The sequence below is a fragment of the Rhinoderma darwinii genome, unplaced genomic scaffold (genome assembly GCF_050947455.1).
Source record: "Rhinoderma darwinii isolate aRhiDar2 unplaced genomic scaffold, aRhiDar2.hap1 Scaffold_1522, whole genome shotgun sequence".
In the NCBI taxonomy this organism is placed as follows: domain Eukaryota; kingdom Metazoa; phylum Chordata; class Amphibia; order Anura; family Rhinodermatidae; genus Rhinoderma; species Rhinoderma darwinii.
This window is the reverse complement of record NW_027461977.1, coordinates 35894-56413: the sequence shown is the minus strand read 5'-3', so window position 1 is coordinate 56413 and position 20520 is coordinate 35894. Positions and strand designations below refer to the sequence as shown.

Sequence of the window (20520 nt, the reverse complement as noted above, 5' to 3'; positions counted from 1 at the left end):
ACAACAGTCAAATAGTGGAGTGGAGTAGGGGAACAGCAAACAGCCAATAAAGCAGCCCGCCCGCTCGCCTGCCCGCCACAATGGACCTACCTGTGTACACTAGATGGATGTGATGGAATGTACTGTCGTCCCTACATTTCAAGAAGAAGTAAGAATTGCAGTTGCAACAAAGCCTTGCTTGCCTACAAAGAGAGCAGCAATTTAAATTTGTTACTATGTTACCTAGAAGAATAACAAACTGTGCAAGGATGGAGGTTGTAGGAGCAAGGAGAAGTTGTCTGTAAAGTTGGTGGATGCCTATTTTCCATTTTGCAGTCCCTTGTCTCCCTCTTGTGGCCTCCTGGAGGCAACTAGCTGTGCAAAAAAAAGACAGCCTGGCGGCCGGCTGTTGCAGTGTTGCCCTCTCAGGCAACACTGAGTGACTGACTGAGCCTCACCGTCTTATATAAAGTTCAGACGGAACTTTGCACGTGTCATAGTGGAGCCCTCAGGATTCCAGAGCCAGCTTTCTGACATCATAATGGGGCCTCAGAGATAAAAGCCTGGGCCCAGGCAGTGTTGGTCAGTGCTGCTCAGCAGGCAGCACTGGACTGGACTGGATTACAGCTGATACAAGGTGTGAAGGAACAAGGGGTGGCTGTGGGCATGCACTTGCTGCCGCTGCCAGTGTTTATCTGCATGGCAGCAGGGCATTTGGGCGTTGCCAGGAAGGCGTTTTTATGTAGATTCCTCCTCTTTCAGCACTGCATTGTGGTGCAAGCAAAAGAAGCAAATCCTGTCTGGCTTCCTCTCCGGCCTTTATTCACCTCCCGTGTAGCTGTGAGTGTGTGAGCCTGCAGGGCCCCATGGAATTGCCTAGAAGTAGGCTGAATCGCTGCAAGGGCTGAACAGCAGTATCGGGCAGGCTCGGGCAACGCGCGGCCCGTTCGGGTTATCGCTTCTCGGCCTTTTGGCTAAGATCAAGTGTAGTATCTGTTCTTATCAGTTTAATATCTGATACGTCCCCTATCTGGGGACCATATATTAAATGGATTTTTAGAACAGGGAGATGGAAATAGAGCTTGCTCTGTCCACTCCACGCATTGACCTGGTATTGCAGTATTTCCAGGACCGGTGCACCCTTTCCTTATGTGTTGACTAAAAGCAGATTCCAAAAGTGTTTTTTGTCTTTGCTATTGTTTCTGTCTTTCTGAAGGGATCTCCCCTTTTAATCCCATTATTTCAACACCTGTTGGACAATGCATGAGTGATAATGAGCTCATTGATTAAATGCAATTAATGAATAGATTGCCACCTCTTGTTGTGTGTCGTCTGTGTTTCTGTGTTTCCGGCATTTCACATTGGAACACCTCATTCACCTTCCTTGTCTTCTCTCCGCCCTCCCTTTTAGGTAAGTTAAAGAGCTGCACCTGAGCCAGCCACTGATTGATTGCTTGATTGATTGATTGATTGATTGATTGATTGATTGATTGATTGATTGATTGATTGATTGATTGATTGATTGATGCAGCACAACAGTCAAATAGTGGAGTGGAGTAGGGGAACAGCAAACAGCCAATAAAGCAGCCCGCCCGCTCGCCTGCCCGCCACAATGGACCTACCTGTGTACACTAGATGGATGTGATGGAATGTACTGTCGTCCCTACATTTCAAGAAGAAGTAAGAATTGCAGTTGCAACAAAGCCTTGCTTGCCTACAAAGAGAGCAGCAATTTGGATTTGTTACTATGTTACCTAGAAGAATAACAAACTGTGCAAGGATGGAGGTTGTAGGAGCAAGGAGAAGTTGTCTGTAAAGTTGGTGGATGCCTATTTTCCATTTTGCAGTCCCTTGTCTCCCTCTTGTGGCCTCCTGGAGGCAACTAGCTGTGCAAAAAAAAGACAGCCTGGCGGCCGGCTGTTGCAGTGTTGCCCTCTCAGGCAACACTGAGTGACTGACTGAGCCTCACCGTCTTATATAAAGTTCAGACGGAACTTTGCACGTGTCATAGTGGAGCCCTCAGGATTCCAGAGCCAGCTTTCTGACATCATAATGGGGCCTCAGAGATAAAAGCCTGGGCCCAGGCAGTGTTGGTCAGTGCTGCTCAGCAGGCAGCACTGGACTGGACTGGATTACAGCTGATACAAGGTGTGAAGGAACAAGGGGTGGCTGTGGGCATGCACTTGCTGCCACTGCCAGTGTTTATCTGCATGGCAGCAGGGCATTTGGGCGTTGCCAGGAAGGCGTTTTTATGTAGATTCCTCCTCTTTCAGCACTGCATTGTGGTGCAAGCAAAAGAAGCAAATCCTGTCTGGCTTCCTCTCCGGCCTTTATTCACCTCCCGTGTAGCTGTGAGTGTGTGAGCCTGCAGGGCCCCATGGAATTGCCTAGAAGTAGGCTGAATCGCTGCAAGGGCTGAACAGCAGTATCGGGCAGGCTCGGGCAACGCGCGGCCCGTTCGGGTTATCGCTTCTCGGCCTTTTGGCTAAGATCAAGTGTAGTATCTGTTCTTATCAGTTTAATATCTGATACGTCCCCTATCTGGGGACCATATATTAAATGGATTTTTAGAACAGGGAGATGGAAATAGAGCTTGCTCTGTCCACTCCACGCATTGACCTGGTATTGCAGTATTTCCAGGACCGGTGCACCCTTTCCTTATGTTTTGACTAAAAGCAGATTCCAAAAGTGTTTTTTGTCTTTGCTATTGTTTCTGTCTTTCTGAAGGGATCTCCCCTTTTAATCCCATTATTTCAACACCTGTTGGACAATGCATGAGTGATAATGAGCTCATTGATTAAATGCAATTAATGAATAGATTGCCACCTCTTGTTGTGTGTCGTCTGTGTTTCTGTGTTTCCGGCATTTCACATTGGAACACCTCATTCACCTTCCTTGTCTTCTCTCCGCCCTCCCTTTTAGGTAAGTTAAAGAGCTGCACCTGAGCCAGCCACTGATTGATTGATTGATTGATTGATTGATTGATTGATTGATTGATTGATTGATGCAGCACAACAGTCAAATAGTGGAGTGGAGTAGGGGAACAGCAAACAGCCAATAAAGCAGCCCGCCCGCTCGCCTGCCCGCCACAATGGACCTACCTGTGTACACTAGATGGATGTGATGGAATGTACTGTCGTCCCTACATTTCAAGAAGAAGTAAGAATTGCAGTTGCAACAAAGCCTTGCTTGCCTACAAAGAGAGCAGCAATTTGGATTTGTTACTATGTTACCTAGAAGAATAACAAACTGTGCAAGGATGGAGGTTGTAGGAGCAAGGAGAAGTTGTCTGTAAAGTTGGTGGATGCCTATTTTCCATTTTGCAGTCCCTTGTCTCCCTCTTGTGGCCTCCTGGAGGCAACTAGCTGTGCAAAAAAAAGACAGCCTGGCGGCCGGCTGTTGCAGTGTTGCCCTCTCAGGCAACACTGAGTGACTGACTGAGCCTCACCGTCTTATATAAAGTTCAGACGGAACTTTGCACGTGTCATAGTGGAGCCCTCAGGATTCCAGAGCCAGCTTTCTGACATCATAATGGGGCCTCAGAGATAAAAGCCTGGGCCCAGGCAGTGTTGGTCAGTGCTGCTCAGCAGGCAGCACTGGACTGGACTGGATTACAGCTGATACAAGGTGTGAAGGAACAAGGGGTGGCTGTGGGCATGCACTTGCTGCCGCTGCCAGTGTTTATCTGCATGGCAGCAGGGCATTTGGGCGTTGCCAGGAAGGCGTTTTTATGTAGATTCCTCCTCTTTCAGCACTGCATTGTGGTGCAAGCAAAAGAAGCAAATCCTGTCTGGCTTCCTCTCCGGCCTTTATTCACCTCCCGTGTAGCTGTGAGTGTGTGAGCCTGCAGGGCCCCATGGAATTGCCTAGAAGTAGGCTGAATCGCTGCAAGGGCTGAACAGCAGTATCGGGCAGGCTCGGGCAACGCGCGGCCCGTTCGGGTTATCGCTTCTCGGCCTTTTGGCTAAGATCAAGTGTAGTATCTGTTCTTATCAGTTTAATATCTGATACGTCCCCTATCTGGGGACCATATATTAAATGGATTTTTAGAACAGGGAGATGGAAATAGAGCTTGCTCTGTCCACTCCACGCATTGACCTGGTATTGCAGTATTTCCAGGACCGGTGCACCCTTTCCTTATGTGTTGACTAAAAGCAGATTCCAAAAGTGTTTTTTGTCTTTGCTATTGTTTCTGTCTTTCTGAAGGGATCTCCCCTTTTAATCCCATTATTTCAACACCTGTTGGACAATGCATGAGTGATAATGAGCTCATTGATTAAATGCAATTAATGAATAGATTGCCACCTCTTGTTGTGTGTCGTCTGTGTTTCTGTGTTTCCGGCATTTCACATTGGAACACCTCATTCACCTTCCTTGTCTTCTCTCCGCCCTCCCTTTTAGGTAAGTTAAAGAGCTGCACCTGAGCCAGCCACTGATTGATTGATTGATTGATTGATTGATTGATTGATTGATTGATTGATTGATTGATGCAGCACAACAGTCAAATAGTGGAGTGGAGTAGGGGAACAGCAAACAGCCAATAAAGCAGCCCGCCCGCTCGCCTGCCCGCCACAATGGACCTACCTGTGTACACTAGATGGATGTGATGGAATGTACTGTCGTCCCTACATTTCAAGAAGAAGTAAGAATTGCAGTTGCAACAAAGCCTTGCTTGCCTACAAAGAGAGCAGCAATTTGGATTTGTTACTATGTTACCTAGAAGAATAACAAACTGTGCAAGGATGGAGGTTGTAGGAGCAAGGAGAAGTTGTCTGTAAAGTTGGTGGATGCCTATTTTCCATTTTGCAGTCCCTTGTCTCCCTCTTGTGGCCTCCTGGAGGCAACTAGCTGTGCAAAAAAAAGACAGCCTGGTGGCCGGCTGTTGCAGTGTTGCCCTCTCAGGCAACACTGAGTGACTGACTGAGCCTCACCGTCTTATATAAAGTTCAGACGGAACTTTGCACGTGTCATAGTGGAGCCCTCAGGATTCCAGAGCCAGCTTTCTGACATCATAATGGGGCCTCAGAGATAAAAGCCTGGGCCCAGGCAGTGTTGGTCAGTGCTGCTCAGCAGGCAGCACTGGACTGGACTGGATTACAGCTGATACAAGGTGTGAAGGAACAAGGGGTGGCTGTGGGCATGCACTTGCTGCCGCTGCCAGTGTTTATCTGCATGGCAGCAGGGCATTTGGGCGTTGCCAGGAAGGCGTTTTTATGTAGATTCCTCCTCTTTCAGCACTGCATTGTGGTGCAAGCAAAAGAAGCAAATCCTGTCTGGCTTCCTCTCCGGCCTTTATTCACCTCCCGTGTAGCTGTGAGTGTGTGAGCCTGCAGGGCCCCATGGAATTGCCTAGAAGTAGGCTGAATCGCTGCAAGGGCTGAACAGCAGTATCGGGCAGGCTCGGGCAACGCGCGGCCCGTTCGGGTTATCGCTTCTCGGCCTTTTGGCTAAGATCAAGTGTAGTATCTGTTCTTATCAGTTTAATATCTGATACGTCCCCTATCTGGGGACCATATATTAAATGGATTTTTAGAACAGGGAGATGGAAATAGAGCTTGCTCTGTCCACTCCACGCATTGACCTGGTATTGCAGTATTTCCAGGACCGGTGCACCCTTTCCTTATGTGTTGACTAAAAGCAGATTCCAAAAGTGTTTTTTGTCTTTGCTATTGTTTCTGTCTTTCTGAAGGGATCTCCCCTTTTAATCCCATTATTTCAACACCTGTTGGACAATGCATGAGTGATAATGAGCTCATTGATTAAATGCAATTAATGAATAGATTGCCACCTCTTGTTGTGTGTCGTCTGTGTTTCTGTGTTTCCGGCATTTCACATTGGAACACCTCATTCACCTTCCTTGTCTTCTCTCCGCCCTCCCTTTTAGGTAAGTTAAAGAGCTGCACCTGAGCCAGCCACTGATTGATTGATTGATTGATTGATTGATTGATTGATTGATTGATTGATTGATTGATGCAGCACAACAGTCAAATAGTGGAGTGGAGTAGGGGAACAGCAAACAGCCAATAAAGCAGCCCGCCCGCTCGCCTGCCCGCCACAATGGACCTACCTGTGTACACTAGATGGATGTGATGGAATGTACTGTCGTCCCTACATTTCAAGAAGAAGTAAGAATTGCAGTTGCAACAAAGCCTTGCTTGCCTACAAAGAGAGCAGCAATTTGGATTTGTTACTATGTTACCTAGAAGAATAACAAACTGTGCAAGGATGGAGGTTGTAGGAGCAAGGAGAAGTTGTCTGTAAAGTTGGTGGATGCCTATTTTCCATTTTGCAGTCCCTTGTCTCCCTCTTGTGGCCTCCTGGAGGCAACTAGCTGTGCAAAAAAAAGACAGCCTGGCGGCCGGCTGTTGCAGTGTTGCCCTCTCAGGCAACACTGAGTGACTGACTGAGCCTCACCGTCTTATATAAAGTTCAGACGGAACTTTGCACGTGTCATAGTGGAGCCCTCAGGATTCCAGAGCCAGCTTTCTGACATCATAATGGGGCCTCAGAGATAAAAGCCTGGGCCCAGGCAGTGTTGGTCAGTGCTGCTCAGCAGGCAGCACTGGACTGGACTGGATTACAGCTGATACAAGGTGTGAAGGAACAAGGGGTGGCTGTGGGCATGCACTTGCTGCCGCTGCCAGTGTTTATCTGCATGGCAGCAGGGCATTTGGGCGTTGCCAGGAAGGCGTTTTTATGTAGATTCCTCCTCTTTCAGCACTGCATTGTGGTGCAAGCAAAAGAAGCAAATCCTGTCTGGCTTCCTCTCCGGCCTTTATTCACCTCCCGTGTAGCTGTGAGTGTGTGAGCCTGCAGGGCCCCATGGAATTGCCTAGAAGTAGGCTGAATCGCTGCAAGGGCTGAACAGCAGTATCGGGCAGGCTCGGGCAACGCGCGGCCCGTTCGGGTTATCGCTTCTCGGCCTTTTGGCTAAGATCAAGTGTAGTATCTGTTCTTATCAGTTTAATATCTGATACGTCCCCTATCTGGGGACCATATATTAAATGGATTTTTAGAACAGGGAGATGGAAATAGAGCTTGCTCTGTCCACTCCACGCATTGACCTGGTATTGCAGTATTTCCAGGACCGGTGCACCCTTTCCTTATGTGTTGACTAAAAGCAGATTCCAAAAGTGTTTTTTGTCTTTGCTATTGTTTCTGTCTTTCTGAAGGGATCTCCCCTTTTAATCCCATTATTTCAACACCTGTTGGACAATGCATGAGTGATAATGAGCTCATTGATTAAATGCAATTAATGAATAGATTGCCACCTCTTGTTGTGTGTCGTCTGTGTTTCTGTGTTTCCGGCATTTCACATTGGAACACCTCATTCACCTTCCTTGTCTTCTCTCCGCCCTCCCTTTTAGGTAAGTTAAAGAGCTGCACCTGAGCCAGCCACTGATTGATTGATTGATTGATTGATTGATTGATTGATTGATTGATTGATGCAGCACAACAGTCAAATAGTGGAGTGGAGTAGGGGAACAGCAAACAGCCAATAAAGCAGCCCGCCCGCTCGCCTGCCCGCCACAATGGACCTACCTGTGTACACTAGATGGATGTGATGGAATGTACTGTCGTCCCTACATTTCAAGAAGAAGTAAGAATTGCAGTTGCAACAAAGCCTTGCTTGCCTACAAAGAGAGCAGCAATTTGGATTTGTTACTATGTTACCTAGAAGAATAACAAACTGTGCAAGGATGGAGGTTGTAGGAGCAAGGAGAAGTTGTCTGTAAAGTTGGTGGATGCCTATTTTCCATTTTGCAGTCCCTTGTCTCCCTCTTGTGGCCTCCTGGAGGCAACTAGCTGTGCAAAAAAAAGACAGCCTGGCGGCCGGCTGTTGCAGTGTTGCCCTCTCAGGCAACACTGAGTGACTGACTGAGCCTCACCGTCTTATATAAAGTTCAGACGGAACTTTGCACGTGTCATAGTGGAGCCCTCAGGATTCCAGAGCCAGCTTTCTGACATCATAATGGGGCCTCAGAGATAAAAGCCTGGGCCCAGGCAGTGTTGGTCAGTGCTGCTCAGCAGGCAGCACTGGACTGGACTGGATTACAGCTGATACAAGGTGTGAAGGAACAAGGGGTGGCTGTGGGCATGCACTTGCTGCCGCTGCCAGTGTTTATCTGCATGGCAGCAGGGCATTTGGGCGTTGCCAGGAAGGCGTTTTTATGTAGATTCCTCCTCTTTCAGCACTGCATTGTGGTGCAAGCAAAAGAAGCAAATCCTGTCTGGCTTCCTCTCCGGCCTTTATTCACCTCCCGTGTAGCTGTGAGTGTGTGAGCCTGCAGGGCCCCATGGAATTGCCTAGAAGTAGGCTGAATCGCTGCAAGGGCTGAACAGCAGTATCGGGCAGGCTCGGGCAACGCGCGGCCCGTTCGGGTTATCGCTTCTCGGCCTTTTGGCTAAGATCAAGTGTAGTATCTGTTCTTATCAGTTTAATATCTGATACGTCCCCTATCTGGGGACCATATATTAAATGGATTTTTAGAACAGGGAGATGGAAATAGAGCTTGCTCTGTCCACTCCACGCATTGACCTGGTATTGCAGTATTTCCAGGACCGGTGCACCCTTTCCTTATGTGTTGACTAAAAGCAGATTCCAAAAGTGTTTTTTGTCTTTGCTATTGTTTCTGTCTTTCTGAAGGGATCTCCCCTTTTAATCCCATTATTTCAACACCTGTTGGACAATGCATGAGTGATAATGAGCTCATTGATTAAATGCAATTAATGAATAGATTGCCACCTCTTGTTGTGTGTCGTCTGTGTTTCTGTGTTTCCGGCATTTCACATTGGAACACCTCATTCACCTTCCTTGTCTTCTCTCCGCCCTCCCTTTTAGGTAAGTTAAAGAGCTGCACCTGAGCCAGCCACTGATTGATTGATTGATTGATTGATTGATTGATTGATTGATTGATTGATTGATGCAGCACAACAGTCAAATAGTGGAGTGGAGTAGGGGAACAGCAAACAGCCAATAAAGCAGCCCGCCCGCTCGCCTGCCCGCCACAATGGACCTACCTGTGTACACTAGATGGATGTGATGGAATGTACTGTCGTCCCTACATTTCAAGAAGAAGTAAGAATTGCAGTTGCAACAAAGCCTTGCTTGCCTACAAAGAGAGCAGCAATTTGGATTTGTTACTATGTTACCTAGAAGAATAACAAACTGTGCAAGGATGGAGGTTGTAGGAGCAAGGAGAAGTTGTCTGTAAAGTTGGTGGATGCCTATTTTCCATTTTGCAGTCCCTTGTCTCCCTCTTGTGGCCTCCTGGAGGCAACTAGCTGTGCAAAAAAAAGACAGCCTGGCGGCCGGCTGTTGCAGTGTTGCCCTCTCAGGCAACACTGAGTGACTGACTGAGCCTCACCGTCTTATATAAAGTTCAGACGGAACTTTGCATGTGTCATAGTGGAGCCCTCAGGATTCCAGAGCCAGCTTTCTGACATCATAATGGGGCCTCAGAGATAAAAGCCTGGGCCCAGGCAGTGTTGGTCAGTGCTGCTCAGCAGGCAGCACTGGACTGGACTGGATTACAGCTGATACAAGGTGTGAAGGAACAAGGGGTGGCTGTGGGCATGCACTTGCTGCCGCTGCCAGTGTTTATCTGCATGGCAGCAGGGCATTTGGGCGTTGCCAGGAAGGCGTTTTTATGTAGATTCCTCCTCTTTCAGCACTGCATTGTGGTGCAAGCAAAAGAAGCAAATCCTGTCTGGCTTCCTCTCCGGCCTTTATTCACCTCCCGTGTAGCTGTGAGTGTGTGAGCCTGCAGGGCCCCATGGAATTGCCTAGAAGTAGGCTGAATCGCTGCAAGGGCTGAACAGCAGTATCGGGCAGGCTCGGGCAACGCGCGGCCCGTTCGGGTTATCGCTTCTCGGCCTTTTGGCTAAGATCAAGTGTAGTATCTGTTCTTATCAGTTTAATATCTGATACGTCCCCTATCTGGGGACCATATATTAAATGGATTTTTAGAACAGGGAGATGGAAATAGAGCTTGCTCTGTCCACTCCACGCATTGACCTGGTATTGCAGTATTTCCAGGACCGGTGCACCCTTTCCTTATGTGTTGACTAAAAGCAGATTCCAAAAGTGTTTTTTGTCTTTGCTATTGTTTCTGTCTTTCTGAAGGGATCTCCCCTTTTAATCCCATTATTTCAACACCTGTTGGACAATGCATGAGTGATAATGAGCTCATTGATTAAATGCAATTAATGAATAGATTGCCACCTCTTGTTGTGTGTCGTCTGTGTTTCTGTGTTTCCGGCATTTCACATTGGAACACCTCATTCACCTTCCTTGTCTTCTCTCCGCCCTCCCTTTTAGGTAAGTTAAAGAGCTGCACCTGAGCCAGCCACTGATTGATTGATTGATTGATTGATTGATTGATTGATTGATTGATTGATTGATTGATGCAGCACAACAGTCAAATAGTGGAGTGGAGTAGGGGAACAGCAAACAGCCAATAAAGCAGCCCGCCCGCTCGCCTGCCCGCCACAATGGACCTACCTGTGTACACTAGATGGATGTGATGGAATGTACTATCGTCCTTACATTTCAAGAAGAAGTAAGAATTGCAGTTGCAACAAAGCCTTGCTTGCCTACAAAGAGAGCAGCAATTTGGATTTGTTACTATGTTACCTAGAAGAATAACAAACTGTGCAAGGATGGAGGTTGTAGGAGCAAGGAGAAGTTGTCTGTAAAGTTGGTGGATGCCTATTTTCCATTTTGCAGTCCCTTGTCTCCCTCTTGTGGCCTCCTGGAGGCAACTAGCTGTGCAAAAAAAAGACAGCCTGGCGGCCGGCTGTTGCAGTGTTGCCCTCTCAGGCAACACTGAGTGACTGACTGAGCCTCACCGTCTTATATAAAGTTCAGACGGAACTTTGCACGTGTCATAGTGGAGCCCTCAGGATTCCAGAGCCAGCTTTCTGACATCATAATGGGGCCTCAGAGATAAAAGCCTGGGCCCAGGCAGTGTTGGTCAGTGCTGCTCAGCAGGCAGCACTGGACTGGACTGGATTACAGCTGATACAAGGTGTGAAGGAACAAGGGGTGGCTGTGGGCATGCACTTGCTGCCGCTGCCAGTGTTTATCTGCATGGCAGCAGGGCATTTGGGCGTTGCCAGGAAGGCGTTTTTATGTAGATTCCTCCTCTTTCAGCACTGCATTGTGGTGCAAGCAAAAGAAGCAAATCCTGTCTGGCTTCCTCTCCGGCCTTTATTCACCTCCCGTGTAGCTGTGAGTGTGTGAGCCTGCAGGGCCCCATGGAATTGCCTAGAAGTAGGCTGAATCGCTGCAAGGGCTGAACAGCAGTATCGGGCAGGCTCGGGCAACGCGCGGCCCGTTCGGGTTATCGCTTCTCGGCCTTTTGGCTAAGATCAAGTGTAGTATCTGTTCTTATCAGTTTAATATCTGATACGTCCCCTATCTGGGGACCATATATTAAATGGATTTTTAGAACAGGGAGATGGAAATAGAGCTTGCTCTGTCCACTCCACGCATTGACCTGGTATTGCAGTATTTCCAGGACCGGTGCACCCTTTCCTTATGTGTTGACTAAAAGCAGATTCCAAAAGTGTTTTTTGTCTTTGCTATTGTTTCTGTCTTTCTGAAGGGATCTCCCCTTTTAATCCCATTATTTCAACACCTGTTGGACAATGCATGAGTGATAATGAGCTCATTGATTAAATGCAATTAATGAATAGATTGCCACCTCTTGTTGTGTGTCGTCTGTGTTTCTGTGTTTCCGGCATTTCACATTGGAACACCTCATTCACCTTCCTTGTCTTCTCTCCGCCCTCCCTTTTAGGTAAGTTAAAGAGCTGCACCTGAGCCAGCCACTGATTGATTGATTGATTGATTGATTGATTGATTGATTGATTGATTGATTGATTGATTGATGCAGCACAACAGTCAAATAGTGGAGTGGAGTAGGGGAACAGCAAACAGCCAATAAAGCAGCCCGCCCGCTCGCCTGCCCGCCACAATGGACCTACCTGTGTACACTAGATGGATGTGATGGAATGTACTATCGTCCCTACATTTCAAGAAGAAGTAAGAATTGCAGTTGCAACAAAGCCTTGCTTGCCTACAAAGAGAGCAGCAATTTGGATTTGTTACTATGTTACCTAGAAGAATAACAAACTGTGCAAGGATGGAGGTTGTAGGAGCAAGGAGAAGTTGTCTGTAAAGTTCCCTTGTCTCCCTCTTGTGGCCTCCTGGAGGCAACTAGCTGTGCAAAAAAAAGACAGCCTGGCGGCCGGCTGTTGCAGTGTTGCCCTCTCAGGCAACACTGAGTGACTGACTGAGCCTCACCGTCTTATATAAAGTTCAGACGGAACTTTGCACGTGTCATAGTGGAGCCCTCAGGATTCCAGAGCCAGCTTTCTGACATCATAATGGGGCCTCAGAGATAAAAGCCTGGGCCCAGGCAGTGTTGGTCAGTGCTGCTCAGCAGGCAGCACTGGACTGGACTGGATTACAGCTGATACAAGGTGTGAAGGAACAAGGGGTGGCTGTGGGCATGCACTTGCTGCCGCTGCCAGTGTTTATCTGCATGGCAGCAGGGCATTTGGGCGTTGCCAGGAAGGCGTTTTTATGTAGATTCCTCCTCTTTCAGCACTGCATTGTGGTGCAAGCAAAAGAAGCAAATCCTGTCTGGCTTCCTCTCCGGCCTTTATTCACCTCCCGTGTAGCTGTGAGTGTGTGAGCCTGCAGGGCCCCATGGAATTGCCTAGAAGTAGGCTGAATCGCTGCAAGGGCTGAACAGCAGTATCGGGCAGGCTCGGGCAACGCGCGGCCCGTTCGGGTTATCGCTTCTCGGCCTTTTGGCTAAGATCAAGTGTAGTATCTGTTCTTATCAGTTTAATATCTGATACGTCCCCTATCTGGGGACCATATATTAAATGGATTTTTAGAACAGGGAGATGGAAATAGAGCTTGCTCTGTCCACTCCACGCATTGACCTGGTATTGCAGTATTTCCAGGACCGGTGCACCCTTTCCTTATGTGTTGACTAAAAGCAGATTCCAAAAGTGTTTTTTGTCTTTGCTATTGTTTCTGTCTTTCTGAAGGGATCTCCCCTTTTAATCCCATTATTTCAACACCTGTTGGACAATGCATGAGTGATAATGAGCTCATTGATTAAATGCAATTAATGAATAGATTGCCACCTCTTGTTGTGTGTCGTCTGTGTTTCTGTGTTTCCGGCATTTCACATTGGAACACCTCATTCACCTTCCTTGTCTTCTCTCCGCCCTCCCTTTTAGGTAAGTTAAAGAGCTGCACCTGAGCCAGCCACTGATTGATTGATTGATTGATTGATTGATTGATTGATTGATTGATTGATTGATTGATGCAGCACAACAGTCAAATAGTGGAGTGGAGTAGGGGAACAGCAAACAGCCAATAAAGCAGCCCGCCCGCTCGCCTGCCCGCCACAATGGACCTACCTGTGTACACTAGATGGATGTGATGGAATGTACTGTCGTCCCTACATTTCAAGAAGAAGTAAGAATTGCAGTTGCAACAAAGCCTTGCTTGCCTACAAAGAGAGCAGCAATTTGGATTTGTTACTATGTTACCTAGAAGAATAACAAACTGTGCAAGGATGGAGGTTGTAGGAGCAAGGAGAAGTTGTCTGTAAAGTTGGTGGATGCCTATTTTCCATTTTGCAGTCCCTTGTCTCCCTCTTGTGGCCTCCTGGAGGCAACTAGCTGTGCAAAAAAAAGACAGCCTGGCGGCCGGCTGTTGCAGTGTTGCCCTCTCAGGCAACACTGAGTGACTGACTGAGCCTCACCGTCTTATATAAAGTTCAGACGGAACTTTGCACGTGTCATAGTGGAGCCCTCAGGATTCCAGAGCCAGCTTTCTGACATCATAATGGGGCCTCAGAGATAAAAGCCTGGGCCCAGGCAGTGTTGGTCAGTGCTGCTCAGCAGGCAGCACTGGACTGGACTGGATTACAGCTGATACAAGGTGTGAAGGAACAAGGGGTGGCTGTGGGCATGCACTTGCTGCCGCTGCCAGTGTTTATCTGCATGGCAGCAGGGCATTTGGGCGTTGCCAGGAAGGCGTTTTTATGTAGATTCCTCCTCTTTCAGCACTGCATTGTGGTGCAAGCAAAAGAAGCAAATCCTGTCTGGCTTCCTCTCCGGCCTTTATTCACCTCCCGTGTAGCTGTGAGTGTGTGAGCCTGCAGGGCCCCATGGAAATGCCTAGAAGTAGGCTGAATCGCTGCAAGGGCTGAACAGCAGTATCGGGCAGGCTCGGGCAACGCGCGGCCCGTTCGGGTTATCGCTTCTCGGCCTTTTGGCTAAGATCAAGTGTAGTATCTGTTCTTATCAGTTTAATATCTGATACGTCCCCTATCTGGGGACCATATATTAAATGGATTTTTAGAACAGGGAGATGGAAATAGAGCTTGCTCTGTCCACTCCACGCATTGACCTGGTATTGCAGTATTTCCAGGACCGGTGCACCCTTTCCTTATGTGTTGACTAAAAGCAGATTCCAAAAGTGTTTTTTGTCTTTGCTATTGTTTCTGTCTTTCTGAAGGGATCTCCCCTTTTAATCCCATTATTTCAACACCTGTTGGACAATGCATGAGTGATAATGAGCTCATTGATTAAATGCAATTAATGAATAGATTGCCACCTCTTGTTGTGTGTCGTCTGTGTTTCTGTGTTTCCGGCATTTCACATTGGAACACCTCATTCACCTTCCTTGTCTTCTCTCCGCCCTCCCTTTTAGGTAAGTTAAAGAGCTGCACCTGAGCCAGCCACTGATTGATTGATTGATTGATTGATTGATTGATTGATTGATTGATTGATTGATTGATGCAGCACAACAGTCAAATAGTGGAGTGGAGTAGGGGAACAGCAAACAGCCAATAAAGCAGCCCGCCCGCTCGCCTGCCCGCCACAATGGACCTACCTGTGTACACTAGATGGATGTGATGGAATGTACTGTCGTCCCTACATTTCAAGAAGAAGTAAGAATTGCAGTTGCAACAAAGCCTTGCTTGCCTACAAAGAGAGCAGCAATTTGGATTTGTTACTATGTTACCTAGAAGAATAACAAACTGTGCAAGGATGGAGGTTGTAGGAGCAAGGAGAAGTTGTCTGTAAAGTTGGTGGATGCCTATTTTCCATTTTGCAGTCCCTTGTCTCCCTCTTGTGGCCTCCTGGAGGCAACTAGCTGTGCAAAAAAAAGACAGCCTGGCGGCCGGCTGTTGCAGTGTTGCCCTCTCAGGCAACACTGAGTGACTGACTGAGCCTCACCGTCTTATATAAAGTTCAGACGGAACTTTGCACGTGTCATAGTGGAGCCCTCAGGATTCCAGAGCCAGCTTTCTGACATCATAATGGGGCCTCAGAGATAAAAGCCTGGGCCCAGGCAGTGTTGGTCAGTGCTGCTCAGCAGGCAGCACTGGACTGGACTGGATTACAGCTGATACAAGGTGTGAAGGAACAAGGGGTGGCTGTGGGCATGCACTTGCTGCCGCTGCCAGTGTTTATCTGCATGGCAGCAGGGCATTTGGGCGTTGCCAGGAAGGCGTTTTTATGTAGATTCCTCCTCTTTCAGCACTGCATTGTGGTGCAAGCAAAAGAAGCAAATCCTGTCTGGCTTCCTCTCCGGCCTTTATTCACCTCCCGTGTAGCTGTGAGTGTGTGAGCCTGCAGGGCCCCATGGAATTGCCTAGAAGTAGGCTGAATCGCTGCAAGGGCTGAACAGCAGTATCGGGCAGGCTCGGGCAACGCGCGGCCCGTTCGGGTTATCGCTTCTCGGCCTTTTGGCTAAGATCAAGTGTAGTATCTGTTCTTATCAGTTTAATATCTGATACGTCCCCTATCTGGGGACCATATATTAAATGGATTTTTAGAACAGGGAGATGGAAATAGAGCTTGCTCTGTCCACTCCACGCATTGACCTGGTATTGCAGTATTTCCAGGACCGGTGCACCCTTTCCTTATGTGTTGACTAAAAGCAGATTCCAAAAGTGTTTTTTGTCTTTGCTATTGTTTCTGTCTTTCTGAAGGGATCTCCCCTTTTAATCCCATTATTTCAACACCTGTTGGACAATGCATGAGTGATAATGAGCTCATTGATTAAATGCAATTAATGAATAGATTGCCACCTCTTGTTGTGTGTCGTCTGTGTTTCTGTGTTTCCGGCATTTCACATTGGAACACCTCATTCACCTTCCTTGTCTTCTCTCCGCCCTCCCTTTTAGGTAAGTTAAAGAGCTGCACCTGAGCCAGCCACTGATTGATTGATTGATTGATTGATTGATTGATTGATTGATTGATTGATTGATTGATTGATGCAGCACAACAGTCAAATAGTGGAGTGGAGTAGGGGAACAGCAAACAGCCAATAAAGCAGCCCGCCCGCTCGCCTGCCCGCCACAATGGACCTACCTGTGTACACTAGATGGATGTGATGGAATGTACTGTCGTCCCTACATTTCAAGAAGAAGTAAGAATTGCAGTTGCAACAAAGCCTTGCTTGCCTACAAAGAGAGCAGCAATTTGGATTTGTTACTATGTTACCTAGAAGAATAACAAACTGTGCAAGGATGGAGGTTGTAGGAGCAAGGAGAAGTTGTCTGTAAAGTTGGTGGATGCCTATTTTCCATTTTGCAGTCCCTTGTCTCCCTCTTGTGGCCTCCTGGAGGCAACTAGCTGTGCAAAAAAAAGACAGCCTGGCGGCCGGCTGTTGCAGTGTTGCCCTCTCAGGCAACACTGAGTGACTGACTGAGCCTCACCGTCTTATATAAAGTTCAGACGGAACTTTGCACGTGTCATAGTGGAGCCCTCAGGATTCCAGAGCCAGCTTTCTGACATCATAATGGGGCCTCAGAGATAAAAGCCTGGGCCCAGGCAGTGTTGGTCAGTGCTGCTCAGCAGGCAGCACTGGACTGGACTGGATTACAGCTGATACAAGGTGTGAAGGAACAAGGGGTGGCTGTGGGCATGCACTTGCTGCCGCTGCCAGTGTTTATCTGCATGGCAGCAGGGCATTTGGGCGTTGCCAGGAAGGCGTTTTTATGTAGATTCCTCCTCTTTCAGCACTGCATTGTGGTGCAAGCAAAAGAAGCAAATCCTGTCTGGCTTCCTCTCCGGCCTTTATTCACCTCCCGTGTAGCTGTGAGTGTGTGAGCCTGCAGGGCCCCATGGAATTGCCTAGAAGTAGGCTGAATCGCTGCAAGGGCTGAACAGCAGTATCGGGCAGGCTCGGGCAACGCGCGGCCCGTTCGGGTTATCGCTTCTCGGCCTTTTGGCTAAGATCAAGTGTAGTATCTGTTCTTATCAGTTTAATATCTGATACGTCCCCTATCTGGGGACCATATATTAAATGGATTTTTAGAACAGGGAGATGGAAATAGAGCTTGCTCTGTCCACTCCACGCATTGACCTGGTATTGCAGTATTTCCAGGACCGGTGCACCCTTTCCTTATGTGTTGACTAAAAGCAGATTCCAAAAGTGTTTTTTGTCTTTGCTATTGTTTCTGTCTTTCTGAAGGGATCTCCCCTTTTAATCCCATTATTTCAACACCTGTTGGACAATGCATGAGTGATAATGAGCTCATTGATTAAATGCAATTAATGAATAGATTGCCACCTCTTGTTGTGTGTCGTCTGTGTTTCTGTGTTTCCGGCATTTCACATTGGAACACCTCATTCACCTTCCTTGTCTTCTCTCCGCCCTCCCTTTTAGGTAAGTTAAAGAGCTGCACCTGAGCCAGCCACTGATTGATTGATTGATTGATTGATTGATTGATTGATTGATTGATTGATTGATTGATTGATTGATTGATTGATGCAGCACAACAGTCAAATAGTGGAGTGGAGTAGGGGAACAGCAAACAGCCAATAAAGCAGCCCGCCCGCTCGCCTGCCCGCCACAATGGACCTACCTGTGTACACTAGATGGATGTGATGGAATGTACTGTCGTCCCTACATTTCAAGAAGAAGTAAGAATTGCAGTTGCAACAAAGCCTTGCTTGCCTACAAAGAGAGCAGCAATTTGGATTTGTTACTATGTTACCTAGAAGAATAACAAACTGTGCAAGGATGGAGGTTGTAGGAGCAAGGAGAAGTTGTCTGTAAAGTTGGTGGATGCCTATTTTCCATTTTGCAGTCCCTTGTCTCCCTCTTGTGGCCTCCTGGAGGCAACTAGCTGTGCAAAAAAAAGACAGCCTGGCGGCCGGCTGTTGCAGTGTTGCCCTCTCAGGCAACACTGAGTGACTGACTGAGCCTCACCGTCTTATATAAAGTTCAGACGGAACTTTGCACGTGTCATAGTGGAGCCCTCAGGATTCCAGAGCCAGCTTTCTGACATCATAATGGGGCCTCAGAGATAAAAGCCTGGGCCCAGGCAGTGTTGGTCAGTGCTGCTCAGCAGGCAGCACTGGACTGGACTGGATTACAGCTGATACAAGGTGTGAAGGAACAAGGGGTGGCTGTGGGCATGCACTTGCTGCCGCTGCCAGTGTTTATCTGCATGGCAGCAGGGCATTTGGGCGTTGCCAGGAAGGCGTTTTTATGTAGATTCCTCCTCTTTCAGCACTGCATTGTGGTGCAAGCAAAAGAAGCAAATCCTGTCTGGCTTCCTCTCCGGCCTTTATTCACCTCCCGTGTAGCTGTGAGTGTGTGAGCCTGCAGGGCCCCATGGAATTGCCTAGAAGTAGGCTGAATCGCTGCAAGGGCTGAACAGCAGTATCGGGCAGGCTCGGGCAACGCGCGGCCCGTTCGGGTTATCGCTTCTCGGCCTTTTGGCTAAGATCAAGTGTAGTATCTGTTCTTATCAGTTTAATATCTGATACGTCCCCTATCTGGGGACCATATATTAAATGGATTTTTAGAACAGGGAGATGGAAATAGAGCTTGCTCTGTCCACTCCACGCATTGACCTGGTATTGCAGTATTTCCAGGACCGGTGCACCCTTTCCTTATGTGTTGACTAAAAGCAGATTCCAAAAGTGTTTTTTGTCTTTGCTATTGTTTCTGTCTTTCTGAAGGGATCTCCCCTTTTAATCCCATTATTTCAACACCTGTTGGACAATGCATGAGTGATAATGAGCTCATTGATTAAATGCAATTAATGAATAGATTGCCACCTCTTGTTGTGTGTCGTCTGTGTTTCTGTGTTTCCGGCATTTCACATTGGAACACCTCATTCACCTTCCTTGTCTTCTCTCCGCCCTCCCTTTTAGGTAAGTTAAAGAGCTGCACCTGAGCCAGCCACTGATTGATTGATTGATTGATTGATTGATTGATTGATTGATTGATTGATTGATGCAGCACAACAGTCAAATAGTGGAGTGGAGTAGGGGAACAGCAAACAGCCAATAAAGCAGCCCGCCCGCTCGCCTGCCCGCCACAATGGACCTACCTGTGTACACTAGATGGATGTGATGGAATGTACTGTCGTCCCTACATTTCAAGAAGAAGTAAGAATTGCAGTTGCAACAAAGCCTTGCTTGCCTACAAAGAGAGCAGCAATTTGGATTTGTTACTATGTTACCTAGAAGAATAACAAACTGTGCAAGGATGGAGGTTGTAGGAGCAAGGAGAAGTTGTCTGTAAAGTTGGTGGATGCCTATTTTCCATTTTGCAGTCCCTTGTCTCCCTCTTGTGGCCTCCTGGAGGCAACTAGCTGTGCAAAAAAAAGACAGCCTGGCGGCCGGCTGTTGCAGTGTTGCCCTCTCAGGCAACACTGAGTGACTGACTGAGCCTCACCGTCTTATATAAAGTTCAGACGGAACTTTGCACGTGTCATAGTGGAGCCCTCAGGATTCCAGAGCCAGCTTTCTGACATCATAATGGGGCCTCAGAGATAAAAGCCTGGGCCCAGGCAGTGTTGGTCAGTGCTGCTCAGCAGGCAGCACTGGACTGGACTGGATTACAGCTGATACAAGGTGTGAAGGAACAAGGGGTGGCTGTGGGCATGCACTTGCTGCCGCTGCCAGTGTTTATCTGCATGGCAGCAGGGCATTTGGGCGTTGCCAGGAAGGCGTTTTTATGTAGATTCCTCCTCTTTCAGCACTGCATTGTGGTGCAAGCAAAAGAAGCAAATCCTGTCTGGCTTCCTCTCCGGCCTTTATTCACCTCCCGTGTAGCTGTGAGTGTGTGAGCCTGCAGGGCCCCATGGAATTGCCTAGAAGTAGGCTGAATCGCTGCAAGGGCTGAACAGCAGTATCGGGCAGGCTCGGGCAACGCGCGGCCCGTTCGGGTTATCGCTTCTCGGCCTTTTGGCTAAGATCAAGTGTAGTATCTGTTCTTATCAGTTTAATATCTGATACGTCCCCTATCTGGGGACCATATATTAAATGGATTTTTAGAACAGGGAGATGGAAATAGAGCTTGCTCTGTCCACTCCACGCATTGACCTGGTATTGCAGTATTTCCAGGACCGGTGCACCCTTTCCTTATGTGTTGACTAAAAGCAGATTCCAAAAGTGTTTTTTGTCTTTGCTATTGTTTCTGTCTTTCTGAAGGGATCTCCCCTTTTAATCCCATTATTTCAACACCTGTTGGAC

The 20520-nt window shown here is 47.8% G+C and overlaps 14 non-coding genes across 14 annotated transcripts; all 14 read left to right on the top strand.

Moving 5' to 3' along the window:
• The first annotated feature begins 933 nt into the window (after positions 1-933).
• On the top strand, positions 934-1124 carry LOC142699426 (U2 spliceosomal RNA). The gene has a single exon (XR_012866278.1). It is a non-coding gene; the product is annotated as a U2 spliceosomal RNA (small nuclear RNA).
• A 1320-nt stretch (positions 1125-2444) lies between these two features.
• LOC142699424 (U2 spliceosomal RNA) lies at positions 2445-2635 on the top strand. The gene has a single exon (XR_012866276.1). It is a non-coding gene; the product is annotated as a U2 spliceosomal RNA (small nuclear RNA).
• A 1288-nt stretch (positions 2636-3923) lies between these two features.
• On the top strand, positions 3924-4114 carry LOC142699423 (U2 spliceosomal RNA). Its single transcript, XR_012866275.1, has one exon. It is a non-coding gene; the product is annotated as a U2 spliceosomal RNA (small nuclear RNA).
• A 1292-nt stretch (positions 4115-5406) lies between these two features.
• LOC142699422 (U2 spliceosomal RNA) lies at positions 5407-5597 on the top strand. The gene has a single exon (XR_012866274.1). It is a non-coding gene; the product is annotated as a U2 spliceosomal RNA (small nuclear RNA).
• A 1292-nt stretch (positions 5598-6889) lies between these two features.
• Positions 6890-7080, top strand: LOC142699420 (U2 spliceosomal RNA). Its single transcript, XR_012866273.1, has one exon. It is a non-coding gene; the product is annotated as a U2 spliceosomal RNA (small nuclear RNA).
• Positions 7081-8364: 1284 nt separating this feature from the next.
• LOC142699419 (U2 spliceosomal RNA) lies at positions 8365-8555 on the top strand. Its single transcript, XR_012866272.1, has one exon. It is a non-coding gene; the product is annotated as a U2 spliceosomal RNA (small nuclear RNA).
• Positions 8556-9843: 1288 nt separating this feature from the next.
• LOC142699418 (U2 spliceosomal RNA) lies at positions 9844-10034 on the top strand. Its single transcript, XR_012866271.1, has one exon. It is a non-coding gene; the product is annotated as a U2 spliceosomal RNA (small nuclear RNA).
• A 1292-nt stretch (positions 10035-11326) lies between these two features.
• On the top strand, positions 11327-11517 carry LOC142699417 (U2 spliceosomal RNA). The gene has a single exon (XR_012866270.1). It is a non-coding gene; the product is annotated as a U2 spliceosomal RNA (small nuclear RNA).
• A 1268-nt stretch (positions 11518-12785) lies between these two features.
• LOC142699416 (U2 spliceosomal RNA) lies at positions 12786-12976 on the top strand. The gene has a single exon (XR_012866269.1). It is a non-coding gene; the product is annotated as a U2 spliceosomal RNA (small nuclear RNA).
• Positions 12977-14268: 1292 nt separating this feature from the next.
• On the top strand, positions 14269-14459 carry LOC142699415 (U2 spliceosomal RNA). Its single transcript, XR_012866268.1, has one exon. It is a non-coding gene; the product is annotated as a U2 spliceosomal RNA (small nuclear RNA).
• Positions 14460-15751: 1292 nt separating this feature from the next.
• Positions 15752-15942, top strand: LOC142699414 (U2 spliceosomal RNA). The gene has a single exon (XR_012866267.1). It is a non-coding gene; the product is annotated as a U2 spliceosomal RNA (small nuclear RNA).
• A 1296-nt stretch (positions 15943-17238) lies between these two features.
• LOC142699412 (U2 spliceosomal RNA) lies at positions 17239-17429 on the top strand. Its single transcript, XR_012866265.1, has one exon. It is a non-coding gene; the product is annotated as a U2 spliceosomal RNA (small nuclear RNA).
• A 1308-nt stretch (positions 17430-18737) lies between these two features.
• Positions 18738-18928, top strand: LOC142699411 (U2 spliceosomal RNA). Its single transcript, XR_012866264.1, has one exon. It is a non-coding gene; the product is annotated as a U2 spliceosomal RNA (small nuclear RNA).
• Positions 18929-20216: 1288 nt separating this feature from the next.
• Positions 20217-20407, top strand: LOC142699409 (U2 spliceosomal RNA). Its single transcript, XR_012866263.1, has one exon. It is a non-coding gene; the product is annotated as a U2 spliceosomal RNA (small nuclear RNA).
• The last annotated feature ends 113 nt before the right edge of the window (positions 20408-20520 follow it).